Source organism: Platalea leucorodia, assembly GCF_965183815.1.
Source record: "Platalea leucorodia genome assembly, chromosome: Z".
Lineage (NCBI taxonomy): Eukaryota > Metazoa > Chordata > Aves > Pelecaniformes > Threskiornithidae > Platalea > Platalea leucorodia.
The window spans coordinates 20,391,566-20,412,083 of record NC_138858.1 but is presented as its reverse complement, the minus strand read 5'-3'; the positions used below and the strand labels follow the sequence as shown (position 1 = coordinate 20,412,083).

General features: G+C 43.8%; 1 protein-coding gene across 4 annotated transcripts in view; it reads right to left on the bottom strand.

Annotated features, from left to right (window-relative positions):
• IL31RA (interleukin 31 receptor A) overlaps positions 1-18,695 on the bottom strand; it is a 56,463-nt gene extending 37,768 nt beyond the window's left edge. For 2 of the 4 annotated variants that reach the window (XM_082336182.1, XM_082336185.1), the window contains exon 1: positions 849-931. The gene's annotated coding sequence lies outside the window, so the exon portion shown is untranslated. Of the gene's footprint in view, positions 1-543; positions 602-848; positions 932-18,624 lie in introns of those variants that run through there. The other 2 variants (XM_082336183.1, XM_082336184.1) reach the window with 2 other exon arrangements.
• Between the last annotated feature and the right edge of the window lie 1,823 nt (positions 18,696-20,518).

Sequence of the window (20,518 nt, the reverse complement as noted above, 5' to 3'; positions counted from 1 at the left end):
CTGACCTTTCTGTTCTTCTGCCCAACACACGAAGCTTTCTTCAAGCATGAAAACATTCTCTTGCCCAGTGTTCTATCTAATTCACAGATAGAAGCTAGAAGTTGGATTTCAACTACTTTAGACAACCCTCTTCAAAAGACAACAGTCACACAGTCCATTACAGATGAGAAGTTCAATGCAGTTTCCCCAATTTAAGCACAAGCATGTATAGATGATACTCACGACGGACGTGCACTCAAACATAATAGAAAATTCTTTTTTCCCCAGGAGGCAGAAACTGTGCAAGCACAGAAGCGGCACGGGGCCAGTGTATTTAAATCTGATATGCCTCTTTGAGAAAATCTGAGTGAATACAAACAATTTAAGCAGCCAACAGTTAGGAAAGAGCTTTTACTGCCTTTGACGACTGCATATATTGCAAGCCTTTTGAGAACTCACTCCTACTACTGCACACACAAAGAAAACCACTGCCAAGCATCAGTATCATATTCTTCCCCAAAAGAGACAAACACAACCAGCTAAATCGCAAGTTTCAATTCTTACTGTCTGGTGGACTTGAAAGAAAGAAACTGAAAGCAGCTGCCCGGCCCGGAGAGACACAGAAGCGTGCTCTGCCTCAAGCAAGAGAATGAACATCTGGAGAGGTGCGAACGCAAGCACGCATCACCGCTGGTGGAGATCCGCTAGAGTAACACTCGCGGGAACGACTTCACGCTTCCCCACGCTCCATGTTAACAAAAATGAGTAGAAAGACCTCTGGGGGAAGGACAAAATTAAAAAAAAAAAAAAAAAAAAAAAAACCAAACACCAAAACAAAGCAAACAAACACCCCAAACCTTTTCACTTACCGCAGCTGCAGAACGGGCGTTTCGCTTAACAGGGACCTCTGCCTCCCCGCCACTGCGGAGGATGTGAAAGAACAGGAAGCGACCAGGCTCGGCGCAAGTTACACTTTTTCCTGTAATTCTGAAGGGCAGAAACCACCGGCCCCGGCGCCCGGACCGCCGGGGAGCGCTGCCGGGCTGCCCCCGACTCCACCGCCTCCGCACCGCAGGGAGCGGCCGCGGCGGGCGGGCGCCCTGCCTCCCCCGGTGCCTGCCTCCCCCGGGTGCCGTCCTCCCCCGGGTGCCGGAGCGCCCCGGGCGGGGCCGGCGGGGCAGGGCAGCACGGCGCCAGCCGCCCCGCAGAGCCACCGCCTCAGCCACCCGCGCGGCACCGGGGCGCGAAGCCCCCAGCGCTCCCCGCCGCGCGCCTCACGGCTGCCTCCCGCCCAGCCCCGGGCCGCGGGGGGCTGAAGGCCGGCGGCGGGGCCGCCTCCCGCCCGCCCGCCCCTCGCACACCCCCGCCGCCGGGCGGGGCTGAAGCCGGCGGCCGGGAGGAGCGAGGGCCGCGGGGCGGAGGCGCGGCGCGGCGAGCCCAGCCCGGGGCGGGGGGGCGCGGAGGCCGACCCGGCCTTGCTGCCCCCGGCGAAGGGCCGGCCCGCCGCTGCCGCGGCCGGGGGCTTTCAGGGTGCCGTGGCACCAGTCCCTCAGTACTTTCAACGGCGCGTTGAGGAGTCGGCTGTAAAATGATGCACGCGGTGAAATCGTGGTGCAGGTGAGTCAATTCAACAACGCCTTCGCGCTGCGTAAGCGTGCACGGCTCACACCCGCGTCCCTCAGGTCACAGCCATCGCCGAGGCCCGCGCCTCGGGCACCGTTTGAGGCATCAGCACCGTGAGAGAACAACTCAGGTTATGATCCCTTTCAAAGCTAACGAACGCATTCCAATTAATGACTTGGAAGAAAACTGCAGCCATCAGCAACGTAAAAAGGAATAAAAGGAATGAGAATTAGAATGAATATTGCAATTAAGGAGGATACCGTGAGGTCAGTAACTGGAAAGCCAAAGTCCCCAGTAATGTGCCTCTTACTAAGCACTGACAGTCCCTTCTAAGCAAACACTCTCCAAGAACAGATATTGCATTTTATTATCTTAATACAGACGTCATCCAGAGGTCTTGGCCGCGGTGCAGGAAGAGATCTGTAACAAACAATAAATGTGTTTATCCTACACCAGTGTCACAGGCAAGACAAGCTGTAGCAGATCAGGACACAGAGGTTTATTTTAGAACCAGTGATATTTGAGCCGTCACCCTTATCGGTTATCCCACCCACTCCCCGAGGCCCACCGCCCCTTCCCATCAGGGAGATGGCCGCTGGTCTGGGAAGGCTGTGCTAACTCCCTGCTCCGCAGCTGCTCACCATTACCAGCCCCAAGCTTTACCAGCCAAGGTCCCCAGGCTCCCCCAGCATTTCTCCCATCTCCAGGATATCTCTCCCCACTTCCAAGATCTTTCTCCCCCCAGGATGTTCACCTTCTTCCTGCTCCCCAAGCTCCTGGCTTTCCCGTCTGATAGTCTACACGCAAAAGCACAAAGCACGATCAGCCTACTCACTGGCTCATGCCTATTCATTAACGGGAGGATTCAGTAAATGCCCTTTTTTAGTTCAGGTGTTAGAAGTCACAAGCAGCCCACACAGCTGTAGCTAGCAAGCAGCAAGTTTGTTCTCCAGAGTTCAGAAGTTCAATTTCAGACCCTCACCCTGCACATGCACCCACAATTACTTGTGGTAATTACCTGCCAGCACTGACAATTTAAGCTTTTTTTTTTTTTTTGCCTACCACAACTACCCAGTCCAACCTCTCCCTGCTGATCCCAGCCTGTAAATGAGCAGGGTGGCTGAGAGCAACATCCCCCAGGCACGAGCCCTGTGTCTCAGGCCACGCTGTTGCGCTGACACCCACTTCACTGACTCATTCCTACTGCTGTGACTTGTCCAGCTTGCATTTTTGCATGCCTCCCTCCTTCACAGCAGCCATTTGAACACGCAAGCTCAGCATCCACTCCAACTTTCAGAGCACTTGTTAGCCTTCACCCTCTTTAGCTAATCACCAGATTCATCCAGGTAGCCTGTTGATTCCCTTTTTATTTTTTGAATGATGTTGCCATCTCCCCATCATCCAGGACCTCAGTATAAGGCTGCACTGTGAACTGCTTTGATGTTTCTAAATTCCCTCTGCTATTTAGAAGTATTGTAATATGTCAGCATGCATACCAACATTTTGAAAACTTCCATTTATTTTACTACTAGGTAACACATAAAACAGAAATGTGATTCAACAGAAACAGACCCAAACTCTAATCTAAACTCTCCTTGACATACCAGATTTTTTTTCTTTAGTGAGCATGAAAGAAAGGGCAAGGCTAGACCATTATTTTTTTTAAATTATTTGCACCTGTATGCTGGACTTGGTCTAATAGTTGCCTGTGCTGACAGATTAATACATTGTTTTTATTGACTTACTGAAAGATGGCTGATCAGTCTTTCAAAGTGATGAAAAGTTGCACCGGACCGAACAAAATAGTTAAGCAACTGCTTAGCTTTTAAAAAACTTGACTCATCCTTCTGACTGCCTTAGGACTGCTCACATGCTTAAAGCTCCCATAGTCTTAAACGTTTTGGTGTGGACTGGGCTGTAGCACTTAGGGGATTCCAGGATGCAGAGGGCACTTAATGAAAGTGGCAATAACTGTTCCAGCTACCAGTATTTCTAATGATTTAACAGTAAAGGAAAAAACATCTTACAAAAAAGGTGATGTGATTTACCGAAAGTGATTTGCCATAGGAGACAGGAAAACTTCAGAGAAATCATGCCAAAAATGTGTTTTCATAGCCACACTTACAGATGCTTTTATCCAGTTTGCACATGAATGCTCTAAAAGGACAACCTCTTCGGTCCTGAGGGTGGGAGGAAAGCAAAGCTGCTATTCCTGAAACACAGGGGAAGAAAGTGCCTTGAAAAGGGAAGGCTCACTGTTTTCATTGCCCACTCCTCTCTACCAGTGTTCTTTTGGCTGGTGATTCAGGGATGGCTGCTCCAGGGACTGGCTGATCCCCGATGCTACCCCTTCTCGAGGGGAGGCATTTGTGCTGTCCCTGTTGGCAGGATGAGACAGGACACTGTGGAACTACCGCCAGAAATCTGACCCTCATCGCACATTAATCTGTTACCTTACAGTAGCTCAGTTTTGAAAAGCATTTATCTTCTGTATTATGTATGACCACACCCTATAAAGTTACTAACCACTGTGTAATTACAGTGAATCCGTATAAATTAACACTTTGGCACAGAACAGAGAATTGTGTAGTTAAGTGGAAAAATGAGGTGCATTTTCACTGACCAGTCTGCACACTGACCTTGTAGCATTTAATTGTGCAGTCTTGATGAAAGCAGGTTTGATGGAAAACATGTATAGAATTTTACTTCAAGACGTGGCAAAGTTGGTTTTAACCATTAAATAGTTAAGACCCAGTGATCTCTCAAGAAAAGCAGACACACAAAAACAAACAGCTACTAAAACATGAGAAGGTACCATTTTCTAAAGATCATACACACACAGAGGAAACCCTCAAGCATTTGGAACTGTAATTTCAAGAAGCACTTAAAAGCTCTGCCACATTTTGAACTGCACATACATCTTCTTTGATCCATCCAGTTGGGATGCAAAACTTGTAAAATCAAAGATACCTGAGTGCCAGAGTTGCACAAGAAAAGAACCAAAACATTTCAAAATTTCAGGGACAACTTGGTCAGATTCTTATTCAAGGAAGGAAAAAAAGGTAATACATCTCACTTGTTCAGCCATTTCCGATAATTTTAAATAATTGGAAAGTTAGGTACTGAAAGCAGTTCTAGGCTAAACATCCTTGCCAGCCCCATCATCAGTGAACTGAAGGCAGAAATGAGTCAACCAGGGAGATCTACGTGAACAGTCAAAATTGTAATGACCAGGAGAAGCAAACTGGCTGTGTCCACATTAACCATTTCACCAGCATCCTGAAAAGGCATTGCTCATTGCTGTTGGCAAGGAAGAAGTCAAGATGCACATGACAGTGACATATGTTGAGAAGGTAGTATTGTCTGAGCTACTCTGATAAATTTGCTACCCTGCCTCACAGATGTCTAGCCAAAGCAAGATCAAACATAACCCTCCTAACGCTGCCCTTTCCATCTATTCCCACTCTGCCTATGGCTCGCCAAGCCACACAGGTTCCCGAATCCTTATAGCAATACTTCTTTCTTCTCCTATCCTGCTACAAAGGCTTTAGTCAGACCTTGATGATCCATTCTTAATGGATCCATTCTTAATGGAGGAAATCTCAAAGGCGCAGGAGCAGGCCGTCCCCATGTGCCGCAAGTCGAGCAGGCGGGGGAGAAGCCCGGCCTGGCTGAACAGAGAGCTTTGGCTGGAACTCAGGAAAAAAAGAAGAGCCTACTGCCTTTGGAAGAAGGGGCAGGTGACTCAGGGGGATTACAAGGATGTTGTGAGGTTATGCAGGGAGAAGATCAGAAAGGCAAAGGCACAGCTGGAACTTAAACTGGCCACAAAAGACAACAAAAAAAGTTTTTATAAATATGTCAGTCACAAAAGGAGGGCCAGGGAGAATCTCCCTCCTTTGTTGGATACAGAAGGTAGCCTTGCCACGAAGGATGAGGAGAAGGCTGAGGTACTTAATGCCTTCTTTGCCTCAGTCTTTAATAGTCAAACTAGTCATCCTCGGGGTTTTCAGGCCCCTGAGCTGGGAGACGAAGATAGGGTGCAGAGTGAAGTCCCAGTTGTTGAAGAGGTGGCAGTCACTGACCTGCTCCTCCACCTGGATGCTTACAAGTCCATGGGGCCAGACGGGATCCACCCGAGGATACTGAGGGAGCTGGCAGAGGAGCTGGCCAAGCCACTCTCCATCATTTATCAGCAGTCCTGGTCAACCGGGGAGGTCCCAGGTGACTGGAAGCTAGCAAATGTGACGCCCCTCTACAAGAAGGGTCAGAAGGAGGATCCGGGAAACTACAGGCCTGTCAGCCTGACCTTGGTGCCGGGGAAGGTCATGGAGCACGTGATCTAGAGTGCCATTATGCAGCAAGTGCGGGACAACCGAGGGATCAGGCTCAGCCAGCATGGGTTTATGAAAGCGAGATCCTGTTTCACTAACCTGGTCTCCTTCTATGACAAGGTGACCCACTTAGTGGATGAGGGGAAGGCTGTGGATGTTGTCTGCTTGGACTTTAGTAAGGCCTTTGACACTGTCTCCCACAGCATTCTCCTGGAGAAGCTGGCTGCTCATGGCTTGGATAAGTGCACTCTGCGCTGGGTTAAAATCTGGCTGGATGGCCAGGCCCAGAGAGTGGTGGTTAACGGAGTCAAATCCAGTTGGCGGCCAGTCACGAGTGCTGTTCCCCAGGGCTCAGTACTGGGGCCAGTCGTGTTCAACATCTACATTGATGATCTGGATGAGGGGATTGAGTACACCCTCAGTAAGTCTGCAGATGACATCAAGTTTGGCAGGAGTGTTGATCTGCTGGAGGGCAGGAAGGCCCTACAGAGGGACCTGGACAGGCTGGATCGTTGGGCCAGGGCCAACTGCATGAGATTCAACAAGGCTAAGGGCCTGGTCCTGCACTTGGGTCACAACAACCCCATGCAATGCTACAGGCTGGAGGAGGAGTGGCTGGAGAGCTGCCTGGCGGAAAAGGACCTGGGGGTGTTGGTTGACAGCCGCCTGAACATGAGCCAGCAGTGTGCTCAGGTGGCCAAGAGGGCCAATGGCATCCTGGCCTGTATCAGGAATAGTGTGGCCAGCAGGACCAGGGAGGTGATAGTGTCCCTGTACTCGGCACTGGTGAGGCTGCACCTCGAGTACTGTGTTCAGTTTTGGGCCCCTCACTACAAGAAGGGCACGGAGGTGCTGGAGCGTGTCCAGAGAAGGGCAACAAAGCTGGTGAAGGGTCTGGAGCACAAGTCTTATGAGGAGCGGCTGAGGGAACTGGGGTTGTTTAGCCTGGAGAAGAGGAGGCTGAGGGGAGACCTTATCACTCTCTACAACTACCTGAAAGGAGGCTGTAGCGAGGTGGGGGTCGGTCTCTTCTCCCTAGTGAAGACTGATAGGACAAGAGGAAACGGCCTCAAGTTGTGCCAGGGGAAGTTTAGTTTGGATATTAGGAAAAATTTCTTCACTGAAAGGGTTGTTGATCATTGGACCAGGCTGCCCAGGGAAGTGGTTGAGTCCCCATCCCTGGAGGTATTTAAAAGACGGGTAGATGTGATGCTTAGGGACATGGTATAGTGGTGGACTTGGCAGTGTTAGGTTAACGGTTGGACTTGATGATCTTAAGGGTCTTTTCCAACCTTGACAATTCTATGATTCTCTTGAAAACCAGTCACTTTCCCCACACTTCATGCAAAGTACTGACCAACTCAAATACCAAAGCCATAACTTTATTTTCCTATAAACTTGTAATCATAATGTTATTGCGAAAGAAAGCAGAAAAAAATTACATCTTTGGTTTCTAAACCAGACTCTTACAATGAGTCTTTTTTGTTTACATTCTCAAGTCAACTTTAATGCTAATGTTAATACAGCCTCCAAAAGACCACCTGGAATTTATTTGTATAGAAGTTCAAAGACAGCCATGCCACATTTTTTGTGGACAGGTTTTGTAGCTAAAAAAAGGATTAACATAAAAGGAATCTGTAACTTCATATTTCATTTTTATTTAACTATTTCAATTATTTGTATAGAAACATAGCTCTTAAATGTTATCTGTCTTATATTTCTAACTATTGAAAGAACAGCAGCATAGCTTTGAAAAAAGGCTTTCCCGATACACACAACAGCAAACAAAATTAATAGTTTGTATTCACATTTGGAAATTCTAACTGCTTCAGAAGCTACAGCTTCCTTGCACAGTAACATTAAAATTGCTGTAAATCACAGAATCATAGCATGCTTTGGGATGGAAGGGACCTTTAAGGTCACCTAGTCCATCCCCCCTGCAACTGGCAGGGACACCTTCACCTAGATCAGGTTGCTCAGAGCCCCGTCCAGCCTGGCCTTGAATGTTTCCAAGGATGGGGCATCTGCCACCTCTCTGGGCAACCCGTTCCAGTGTTTCACCACCCTCATCGTGAAAAATTTTTTCGTTAGATCTAGTCTAAATCTACCCTCTTTTAGTTTAAAACCATTGCCCCTTGTTCTGTCACAGCAGGCTTTGCTAAAAAGACTATCCCCATCTTTCTTATAAGCCCTCTTTAAGCATGGAAAGGCTGCAATAAGGTCTCCCCAGAGCCTTCTCTTCCCCAGGCTGAACAACCCCAGCTCTCTCAGCCTTTCCTCACAGGAGAGGTTCTCCATCCCTCTGATCATTTTTGTGGCCTCCTCTGGCCCCGCTCCAACAGGTCCATGTCCTTCCTGTGCCGAGGACCCCAGAGCAGGACGCAGCACTCCAGGTGGGGTCTCACCTCCCTCGACCTGCTGGCCACACTTCTTTTGATGCAGCCCAGGATATGATCGGCCTTCTGGGCTGTAAGAGCACATTGCAAGCTCATGTCCAGCTTTTCATCTATCAGTACCCCCACGTCCTTCTCCGCAGGGCTGCTCTCAGTATGACTTCAGATCTGGCAGGTTAATGTCATAGGAGATGAGTAGTATGGTTTTAAAGTTACATTGCAAATTGAGCCATATTCTGACTGCTTTATAAGATCATCAAATGCATATAGCTGTACAGCTCTATCATATAATAGAAACTATCATTGTAAGAATATTTTTTTTCCTGTCACCAGCAGGATGGAACTTTCTCCTGTATACGAAGATGCATTGTTATCAGTTTATAAAAGGTACAATTCCACAGCAATGCAAGCCAATAAAAGCTGGCACTGCCCCAGTCTCTCCTTTACCTCATTGATATTCCTGACTTGTCTCTTATGCCAGTACCTGTGCTGACAAGACCTTGTATAAGCTAACTCGGTCCTCCATCACTTGTTAGGTTGATTTTTTCCTGGGCCAATGACCTGAACCATCTCATTCCCCTAAATGTAAAAAGGAGGGGCTGAGTACTGACTTTCATTGACTTATGCCACTGCAGAACCACACACAAATGAAAACCATGACTGTCCTATTCCCTACTGATTTAGCTTGTGTCTGGGGAAAATCCAGTGAAAATAGTCAGATTCCGTTATCAACTTCTGAGTATACACAACTCTGTTTCTCAGTACATAACCTGTCATCAGAAATCTACTAGCATCAACCTCCATGCAAGGCTGCATTTAAGGGGTGAAAAATTAACTATGCCCTTCTTAAATTTCACTTCAGGATAACAAAAATTCCACAACAGCAGCATCCTCAAAACCATGCTCTTAAATTACTGATTTATGACTATAGCCTTAGTTTCAATACATTGGCCAAGCTTATGACTACCTTATCACTGAATAAGCAACAAGAACGTGCAACAACTGTATCACTTTAATTTGACATAGTTTTAGCACCAGACCTACAAACTGTCCAAACCTAACAGAAGAGGTAAGAAATGTGCCAATTGCTATGCTGTGCAGTGAGCAACTGCCCACATTTAATATACGCAGAAAGGTTTTAACGGCTTAGTATAATTATTTGTGAATCATCTTAATCTCTGTTCTAGAGAGGATTTATTCCTCAAGAAATGAATCAGGTGTTTTCCTAAGAAAGCCACAAAGCCGTTATCCATTTCAGAATAAGAAGTATGCAATACTTCCTTCCCGTCACATCTTCCTTCACACTATTGCAACACCGTAACATCAGCTGTAATTGCAATCTGTTAAAACGCTGGCAAAGAAGCAATGCTTTATCCCCAGAGTGCTGCCTTCGGAGGTTTACTACAGAAATCTTAAAAATGTTTTCATCCTATGGTAATACAAGCTTCCCAAACCTTTTACTACAATTACCAAGTCAGAGAAACATAATTAAGCCCATTTGTACAGACTAAGGGAATTACTGAAAATCCCACGTGGCTTTAATAACAGGACTACAAGATGCTATTTCCTCTAATGTTCCCTCCCAAGACCACAGCGAACAGAGACTCCCAATGACGACTACAACCAGCATGAGTTACTCCTAAGAGCAAGCTGTGATGCAGGGAGTCTCACAGTATTTTATCATAACAACCACCTGCATTGAAAGCTTGTTTCTCACAGATGTGCTTTTTAACAAAGACAAAAAAAAAAAAAGGCTACGTAGCTGAGAACGGCTTATCACGCAGATATTCCTCTCTTCCCATACACATCGCATTCAGCTTTGAGAAGACTCATGTTACTTCTGGAGCCGGCATCTTTCAAAGGCGATATGCCTAAGAGCTCTGCACTTTTCCAAATTAAAGGGTAGGAAGTGCAATACCACACAGGTGAGATATACAAAACTTCAAAGAGCAAAAGCAGTCTCTTCAAAGGCAAACAATGTTATCAGATTTGCAAACTCTTAAGTCTCTGGTAAGCAAAGCTCCTTGCTGAGCTGGCCCTCAAAAGACAGCGGACCCGTTACTTCGCAGCTTTCTTACCGTAAAACGATGCGTTCCTGCCCCACCATATGCCATCCCAGGCTGGGTGTACTCGGTTTGGGTACCCGGGGGCTGTGGGGGCGAGGAGAGGCATGGGTTGCCCCGCACCAGACACAGCGGGTTCCTGCCAGCCCCAGTGGGCCCACGGCAGGGCACAGCTGAGCCCCTCAGCCCAGCTGGTGGTGCCTCAGGGAAAATACGTTTAAGAAAGGGCAAAAACACCAGACAGGCAGAGGAAGAGGGAACAAAAAGGAGCAAGCAGCAGCAGAGGGAAGACCAGGGCCAGAGGAGAAGGAGCTCCATGGCACAGCAGGCGTTTCCTGCAGCCCCCAGAGGACCCACACCAGAGCAGACAGCCTCTGCAGCCTGGGGGGCACCTGGGCCACAGCAAAGGAAAGGTGGGAGAAGGAAAGAGCAGAGTGAAGCCCCCACATACTGACCACAGCACTCCCCCCACAACCCTGCCCACACCCCTCACTGCTGCTCTGAAGGGAGCAGGTGAAACCTGCAGCAATAACAAGGCAGGGAGGAGAAGTCCCTGGAGTCGAGTTGAGCTTGGAAAAGGGGGACAAGAGGTGTTTTCCCTCTGTTTCAACGTTTGTCTTTTTGGTTCCCAATATCTGAAACAGTAATTGAAGATATCTATATTAATTGCCAATAATTTTCCCCCAGTCAAGTCTGTTTTGGCTGCAGTGGTAATTGGTAAACAACCTGTCTTTATCTTGACAAGCTTTCTTGTTCCCACTCCTCCTTATTCTCACCCGCTGAGGTGGAGCGGCAGGGACTCAGTGAGCAGCAGGGCAGGAGTTTGGCTGTCAGCCTGGGCCAACACACCACATTCGTACATATTCTACTTTCTGCTGCCTCTCAAATCACCTGGATGACATACACTGATAAAAGTGAGGGCACTTCAGATGTGAAGCTTTGCTGCCAATCCTGAAACCACCCTGTCTGTACAGAAAACCTCATGGGACCTATGACCCCCTCAAACTGAAGGACCATCACCCAGAAAGAAAACTAAGGGTAAGCTGGTACAATCAAGCAGCAGCCCACCACTGGTATCTCAGCCAGAGCAGCATAACGTCCTGGCAGCCCCAGACATACGCTGAATTTAGCACCTGTTGTCACGAACAACACGAACTCCATTTGCTGGTGACATTTTATTTCACTGTGGGTTGTATCTGGAACAGCCAGGGGGATTGTAGACCATCAGTCTCCAGCTGGGCAGCCTGGGACCAGCCACTGTAGGAGCTGTGAACAGGCTTTCTTCTGAAGTATGCTGGCATTGTTATGAAGTGCTTTGTGAAACTTTTCAGAGTGGAAAACATTCAGAGGTAAACCACTTCACTAATATATCTCTAACCCTGCAAATCTGAGGTAAATCTTGGCAACTGAAGAATACAATATGGAAGTACAACTGCTTTTCATCAAAATAAACAAACATCCCTAGCTTAGAGAGATGGTGTTACAGAAGCAAGCATGACCAACCCGAATTTGAGACTGTGCAGGTACTTGCTAAGTCACCACATTTCTGGAATAGGACAAACAGTTTAGGAAACATCTCTGATACAAATTACTTATTTCCAAGTCTCTGAAATTCTCATAAAGGATTCACAGAAGTATTTCAGCTCCTCCCTCCCTATCTGGATACCCACAATTGTACCTCCCAAGAAATCAGGACAAGTCTTTACTTAGTGAGACTGGGCATGTTTGTTGCTGTGGTCTGAGGTCAGGTTCTTCCCCATGACTTATCAGATGTCTTATGAAGGACATATTAACATTTTAGCTAGGACTAACATGCTACCAGTTACCTACACCTTCCAATAAATCACTGCTTTCTATTCTTAAGTTGTATATATTGTACTTGCAGTCTTCGTGCACAAGAAAAATTCCCAAAGAAACGTGGTTCAGTCAGGGGTTACATATTCACCAGTCTGGACAGCAAATGTGAATAAAGGAAGTGTGTTCAGTTCTAGAAGTGATCTCTAAAGTTTGAGCAAATTGCTACAAAAAAGCTTACAGTGCATGCTCAGAAATTCATTTATTCCAGTGAAGAATGACACCTTTTACTTAGTACATTTGAGTATGCTGCATATGATCTAAAAATACAGAATCTCCTAAGGAAAAACTCATCTTTCCTTTGATATAATTCTTTATTATATGACTGGCATATTTAGACTGAGAAGCCCATGGAACAGAGCTGCAGGGGTAGTTTCACAGTTTCAACTGATATATGACAATGGTCTTAAAGGGAGAAAAACAGCATTCTGAAGCAGGGGTAGTGGAGGGGGAGAGTTGATTGTTTGGATTTATTTAATTTATCAAGACAAAGAACTATGACCTGCCTGTTTTCACCTCCCTGCTACTAGTGGTAAAAGGGAAGTGCACCAAAAGGCCAAAATTGAGTCAACTTCTTTCACTTCAAATGTCATTCCATCTTTTCAGGAAAAAAAATCTATATAAGAAACCATCCCATCTCCTGTGACTATGTCCATATTTCACTTTGAAGAATGGAGGAAGAGCAAAACATAGCATTCTTTAAAGTTCAGACTTATTTAGTGAGGATTAGATATTGAAACCTATTTTAGCTGACTAAATTAAAAAAGGAGGGGAAGGACAACAGTGCAAGGAAATCCTCCTTGATAGTATTACACTGCAGTGGTGATGACAAGCTAGTACACTAAAATCAGTTAACTACAGACTCTGTCCATAGTTTTCTCAGACAATACCAGCAGGCAACAGGCACGTTTACAGTGAGTTCCAAAGAAAATATTATTTCTTCATTTATACATGAAAATCAGGCTCTGACAGATGAGTCACATTTCTACAACTATTTAGAAGCATAGAGACAAAGACAGATATTTTCAGTAGTGTTTGGCTCCCAAATAATTTGTCCAGTCAACTCTGAACAAAGAGCTGACTCCCTAGTCTTAAACACAAAGTAGTTCCTTTAAGTATCCTTCCTCCCCATAATATTTTCACTTCTGCTTACTAAAAAGAAATAAAACCCTAACTCATTACACTCAGAGGTGCCAAAGACTGCACTGTACAGTTACTTTGAAGAAAGTAAAGAGCATAAAATGAAAAACATTTAATATTTATATTTCAAGCACTACTGAACTATAGCCTAGAATTACTGTCCCACTTGATTCCAACACTTTCCTCAAGTTAATTAGAAAAAACACAAACACCAGATAAATGTCAAGAGAATGTGCCTAAATGTAAGACTCCCACATCCTTGGTCTACATTCCATAGGCATATGATTTCTCCTACTGTTGCTTATTGCCTACTGCAGTTAAGAAATGAAACTAATCATACCACAAAAATCTCAAATAACAGATAGTTTATAAGAAATGTCATTGCCAAAGACTGAAACTAAACACACACAATAATAGTCACAGAAAGTAAAATCTGCAATGACAGAACTAAAGAGTATGTTCATCTTCGACAATTCCTAACTCTGTACAGGACCATGTGCAGACACCCATATTTGACCAAGACCCATCCATATATGGTGTTATTGAGGACAAAGTTGTGACAGATGACACAATATCCCCCTCTTGTGTCACCACGGAATTCCCTGGAACTGCTAAACAGCACGCTCAAATTACTGAACTGGCTAACACAGAAAAAAAAACCCACTTATTACAACATAGCATGAAAGGTTTAGAGTTTGTCTAAAATCAAAGAGGAATGTGGATTTTTGTATAAAGCCAGCTGACACACTGACAGTGTCCAGCGAGCTCGCTTTCTACTCCCTGCCCCGACTGAGATTAGTAAGGAGAGACAGGTCCATTCTCCGGTATTTTTTACACTAATTTGCAGCAGAATGCAAATTCCAACAAGTATTACTGACAATTAAAAAGATATTTTCAAAACAGGCTATTTATAAAGTCTTCACTATAGTTTGCTTTCCTATCTGCCAAAAGATTCTGAAGGACTTAAATCAATCTGGTATTAAAGTTTTGAGGACATACTCTTGTATCTTTCTGTTGACTGAACTCGTTTACAATCCTTCAATTCCTGCGCCCTTAATTTTTGCACAGACATGCAGCCCTTAATCAGCAAATTTAAACATAGTATCAGAATGCCTGCTTTTCTCAGCTACTACCTGCAGATCCCTTAGAACTAGTCCATAGCCCATGAGTAGCTGCCGATCAAAGGCTAATAGATCAAAGGCTAAACCCACTAACTTACATTTTCCTTTAGTGACAAGAATTGGACATCATTTGTACTCAAACTGGCATCCCATTAGTATCAAAGCAGAACACTTGCTGTCAATGTTGTTTTATGTATGTCCCATAAAAATCACATCCCACTTTAACTTGGAAAAAAATTCCCAACTACGCCTCACTGGACTACTGTTGTCTGCTCTGTTTCTCTGACTACCCTAGAAATCATTTGCTGGATGCAGTACTGTTTCAATTAATCTTGAAGACTGACGACTACAATCACACCCTGAGTTCAGAAGAGACTCTCCCCAGCCTTCTTCACTCCTATTGCCACCTGAAATAGTAGGCATCACAGGAGGTCTCCAGTCCAACCTCTTGCTCAGAGCATCAGCGAGGAGACTGGAGCATGCAGCTCAGGGCTTTACCCTGTCCGGTCTGGAAAACTACCAAGGGTGGTGTTCTGCACCAGGAGGTGCTGGTCCATTATAATCCAAGTAAGAAAGGCACTCAGACTCTCTAAGGTATCATTTTAAATGCTATTAGAGCTCAGCATTTGTCCAAGCTGCGCTGCACAAGACCTGTTCCTGCAGCCTGCCCCGGTCACTCTGGATGGCAGCCCTGTTCTTGAATGCATCTGCTGGTCCCCCCCAGCATGGGATTTATTACTTGCCAGCCTGAGAAGCAAGTGCTCCCTCACCTCCTCTTGATCCTGATGCATCCTGCGATTTTTTTTTTTCCTAGCTGCTAAGAACTAGCAGCGCACAGTCATCCTGCAATCTGCCAGAACTCTCACGTTCTTCTCAACTTTGAGCTTTTGTCTGCTGGTTTGACCTGTTGTCACAGAATCAGAACCACAGAACAGCTGAGGTTGGAAAGGAACTCTGGAGGTCATCTTGTCCAACTGCTATAAGCCTGAAACTTATTAAAACATTTTTCATTTCCCTTTCATTTTTACTTATGAATAGCATTCAGTCCTTTGTGCAATTTCTTAGCCTTCCTCTGTACTGACACATCAGTAACTTTTATCTGAAAGAACTTAATCGCCCCAGAGTATTTTGAGTCACAATCATTGTTTCTAAAGAGATTGTGCTCATTTACTTTTAAGATACCATGCCTGAATGACTTTGTTTGTAAATCTGTATCCAGATTATCGAGTACTCAAGGAAATGTAGTTTAATTACAGGGTAGTGACAGAACATTCATGTAACAAAAGTACGGTACTGTCTGCAACCACAGCTGTACACCAGTGAGGTTCATACCCCAGTGCTGTATCGCAGTACAGCCTAGGTAACTGTGAAGAGAAAAACCAAGACTTCTTATCAGTACAAGACTCAAACATAGCTGGGGTAGAAATCCAAGAGATGGAACCTGAAACCATACATTTTATCATTTAGTGAGAGTCCCAGAAAATAAAGGATATTAAAAACAATTTGCACGTTCCTACAGTAGCAATGCAATAGGATGCACTAGGATGACCACGGTGTGTAGGGTCATCTTTTTTGTATTGTTGTTATTTCTTTTTTATATATACTGAAATGTATCAAACAACTTTAAGAATCATTTCAGGCATCCTAGAAACAAGCAACGAAAAAACAATCACTAGATGAATTCTGCCACGTTTAGAAAACAGCATAACCACACCAATTACCACAGACTGACCGGTAACAAAAAAGGAGCCATACACACCATCCTTATTGGGTTTACAGGAACAGAGCAGACATCTGTCCCAGCACATTTCCATTCTAGGAGCTTACAGACTGGTTCACAGAATATCCAGCCTCCCAGTACCAACACTCTAGCAGCTCCAAGTTAATGTCTACAGGGACTGGTATTCATGCTCATTATGGAGGCAGAGCTTGTTTCAGAACAAGTCTGTTTATCAAAGCCAGCACTTGTTCAAGGTTGTCTCTGCTATTTCACCTTCATTTCTCAGCTATACAAAGAAAATCTTGACTTCACTTCCTCTTTGCCATTCCTAGAACTGTGTTCTGATCAGGACCCACAGTCAAAACACAGTTGTCCCAAGTCACTTCTAGAGAATTCCCTTCCTTTTCACCCTCATTACTGCAGTCCTCAGATTCTGATGAGAAACTCAACTCATGAGGAAAAAAAAAAGTTCAGCCACTGCATTGTATTACTATTGCAATGTGACAAAAATAAGAAAAAGCAGCATTCAAGGTATTGTTGAAGGAAAGAAGGCTTGATGGCATTTTGCAACACTAGCTTGCTAAGAACGCCCAGCTTAATCTTGAACTATGCTCCAATACAAACAGCATTTTTTATATAAACATGGAGGTAAAGATAGGAAAAAGCCTTCAAGTTAGCACAACTGTAGGCAGTGGAAGCATCTAAAAGGAATTACAGGTATGTTGTTCTCAGGTGTCAATAAGTTCAGTGAAACCTTTTAACAACGCTCATCCTGACTGCCACCTGGAGGATGAGGCACTCTGAGTGAAGAAAGTAGTAACACAGTATTTCCCAGTAACACTTTCAACACATTCTCCACCTAAATATAAAATTACCTGAGTGCAGGAATAAAAGTAAGAGAGAAGCAGCTGACAGTGAAGTTCATTCCCCACCCCAGCTTCCCTTGTTTGTCAATGTTTTCCTCCAGCTGAGAATGAAATTTTACTGCAGATTAAACATGTATTTAAAAGGTCAAAAGAGGCTTAAAGCAAAACTGAGTATTCAAAAAGGAACTGTAGTTTTCTGCAAGTATTATTCTTGAAGTTTTCCATTTTCCTTAATCCTAATTCTCCCTCACTCCCTTTTCCATGGGCATTCTATTCTTCCGATCAGACAAAATGACCTGATATCAGACTTGATTCTTCAATTTCTCACTGTCTCATAAGAAGTAGTAAATCTGACTTGTTTTTCTCTTAAAATTATTTCATTACCATTCTATGGACAGGTTTTGTTGGTTGTTTTGTTGGGTTTGGTGCTTCCTTTATGACATAGCAGGAAGAAAATTAACAATATGGAAACATTTGCTTGTGGCAACTCCTACCACCTTCACAAACTATTTAAGTGAAAGAAGCGGCCAGTTTTATTCCCTTAGGAAAGGGGCAGTTCTGAACATGCAGAAAAACAGACTGAAGTTGTAGGTAAGAAATATACATGTAGGTAAGAAATAAACATTTCCACATAAAGGAAATGCAAAGGAATTTCCACATAAAGGAAATGCAAAAAAGTCTGCCTTGCCCAGAGTAATATGCTATGTGTTGAACAGTACTATGTTTTAAGTTTATTTATGGACTGTTGTAAAAGGGAATTTCAAGCACAAATGTTTGCAAACACTGTGCCACCAAGTGTTCCAGAGAGACTTTACCACAGGTTACAGATTTATGCCTGCACTACTTAATGCACTATCAATTATTACATTGGTAAAATCAGCTGGTTATTGCTTTTTTTGTCTTAAATATATTATTTTGGTTAACAAGTTTGATAAATTTGATACCCTACTGCACATTTACACCTAGCTAAAGCAGGGAAAAAAAGAAAGAATGTAGTTCAGTGCATAATGCCACTGTCTTTCGAAACAAAGAGATATTATACTTAAAGACTGCATGCAGGCAAATTGAAGTAGAAGTTCTGTGCAACCTCTTTTTACCTAGCAACATCAGGAAATAAATCAAGCAAGTCCCTGCATGGAAAGACAAGATGCAAAAAGTATCTATAAAGAACAGAGTAATGAAACAGTAAATCAGCAGTCAAACATATACAATGAAAAAATACAAGTGTGCACACATACTCGCTTTTCAGTTTTAACTAGATAAAGGTTTATTCAGAAAACTAGACTGATTATCAGCCCTCTTCCCATCCATCCCAAATTACACAAAGATGAATACTCTTTTCTCAAGATATGTAAGGAAAGCCCATGTGTTCTGATAAACATCCTGTATACAAACACTCTTAATTCTTGTAGGAGTAATTTGAGATATTTGATAAACTGTAATAGGAACTAAAAAGCTATTCTAATCATTACTTTTCAAGGTACAAATAAAATGCAAGCCTGAGATTGCTGCAGCTTTAACTTCCACTCACCACATCTTACGGCCTTTAGTCAGGTATGACAAGTTGTATCTTCAACTCCTCTAAAGGTTAAATTCCACCACATTTAGTTTTTCATGCAGTGCTTCTAAAGGAAGATGTTGAGCAATTTGAGCACTTCCAGTTCCCAGCAACAAAGTGTGACATAGCACTATAGCAACAGTAGCCCTAAGCTACAACAGCACCATTTTTTTTTTTCTATCTAGCTTTCAGGGGAAGTGATTAAGAACAGGGCCAGAACAGCTCTTTAGACAGTTATACAACTCCCTCTGCTGCCTGCCCCCCCAATTCAAAAGATATACAATGTCAGGCAAAGCAAAAAACACCCAGTGATCTACATGGTCCTTTAAACAAGGCTAAGCCACTTTCCCTTTGTAAGTTTATTCTAGGTTACAAGTGACCCATGACTGTATTTCCTTCGGTTTCTTTTCACAGAAATGGAAAGCTTTATCAGCTGTACAGCTTCCTCCAAAAATTACAGTTCACTCACATTTGTTGCAGCCAGCAACCAAAAGCACCCTCAATTTCTTACCTGAAATTCAGAATGGATGCAAAAATCCTCAAGCAGACTTGTCAATAAAAGGAGTCATGCTGCCCAGGGTACTGTACTCTGAATTACAGACTTCAAGCTTAAATACTGCTTATGAGTTGCAATTTAGGTATACCATCCCTTCAGCTCACTTCCAAGTACACAATTAAGACTTATTTTACCTTTTTGCACATTTTCTAGCAGAAAAACTACAGTCTACAAAAATATCAGTATTTTTTTAAAGAGATAAATATTTTTGAAAAGATAGTCATACAAAAAATAAGAACAGCCCACTTTTCCACAGTAACAGATTCCATAGTACTGCCCAAGTTAGTTCTGATTCTCACAAACTTGGGCCTTAAACCTTCAGTCTTGCAAGCAGAGCTTATAAGTATTATCTCCCGGTATTATGTAGGAAGACTGTACAACAAATAGTGCTCAGCACTGTGTGCTAAATACCAGAGAACATAAGAGAAGCTTGTAAGCTTGTTCAGCTGAGCAAGACAGTACAAATTATGATTACAATCACTTTGCCATTTTCCTTTGGGACACAATGATATGCATCTTTATAGCACACTGCACTGGTAAATAAAAAAAAATTCAAAGAAAAAGCAAGTTTATGGAAATTTCCTTGAACTGTTAATGGCTTCTTACCCTCTATGGCTTCTACAAATCTGGGAAACTCTTTTGGACATGAGCCACCAAGCTTGTTCTAAAGCCAACTTTTCCACAAGAGATAACAGAAGAGTCCTTATGTCTGTCAAATGCAAAAACATTATACTAGAAGCAACACAGGGCTCCATCCTTCTCTGACGATGGCTCTGTAAAAACATGTATTTCAACTAAGTTGTGGAGGTAGCCACTGACCTTTAGTTCCATATTGAGATGTTCCACCCATGTCAAAACAGTATCAGTTCATGAAACTGCAATGACATGCTTTTTTGTATATCTGACGTAGAAGCAACCATCAATATGCACTCAAGCTTTTATTGAGTAACCGTTTACAGGATGTTTAACAGATGCTTAAGATTAAGTCATCTCATCACTAGATTCAAATTTTATAACTGACCTGTTACAAAAAAGGAACGAACATAAGTTTAGATGAGCCCTTTACATAAAGCTCCTTCCCAAACTAGGTCTTCACAAGACTATCTTCCCATGCAAAGTTTTGATAACAAAGTAGTAAGTCCAAGGGATCTACTATTTTCCACTTGCAAAACCCCCACCTTTTTACAGCAGTATACTAGCTACCAAGCATCAAACACATACTGCACATTTTAACACTTAATATCTGACGTGTTTCCTAAAAAATTGCTTTAGACTTCCTATATTAAGCGATAATCATCACTGGGTTCATCA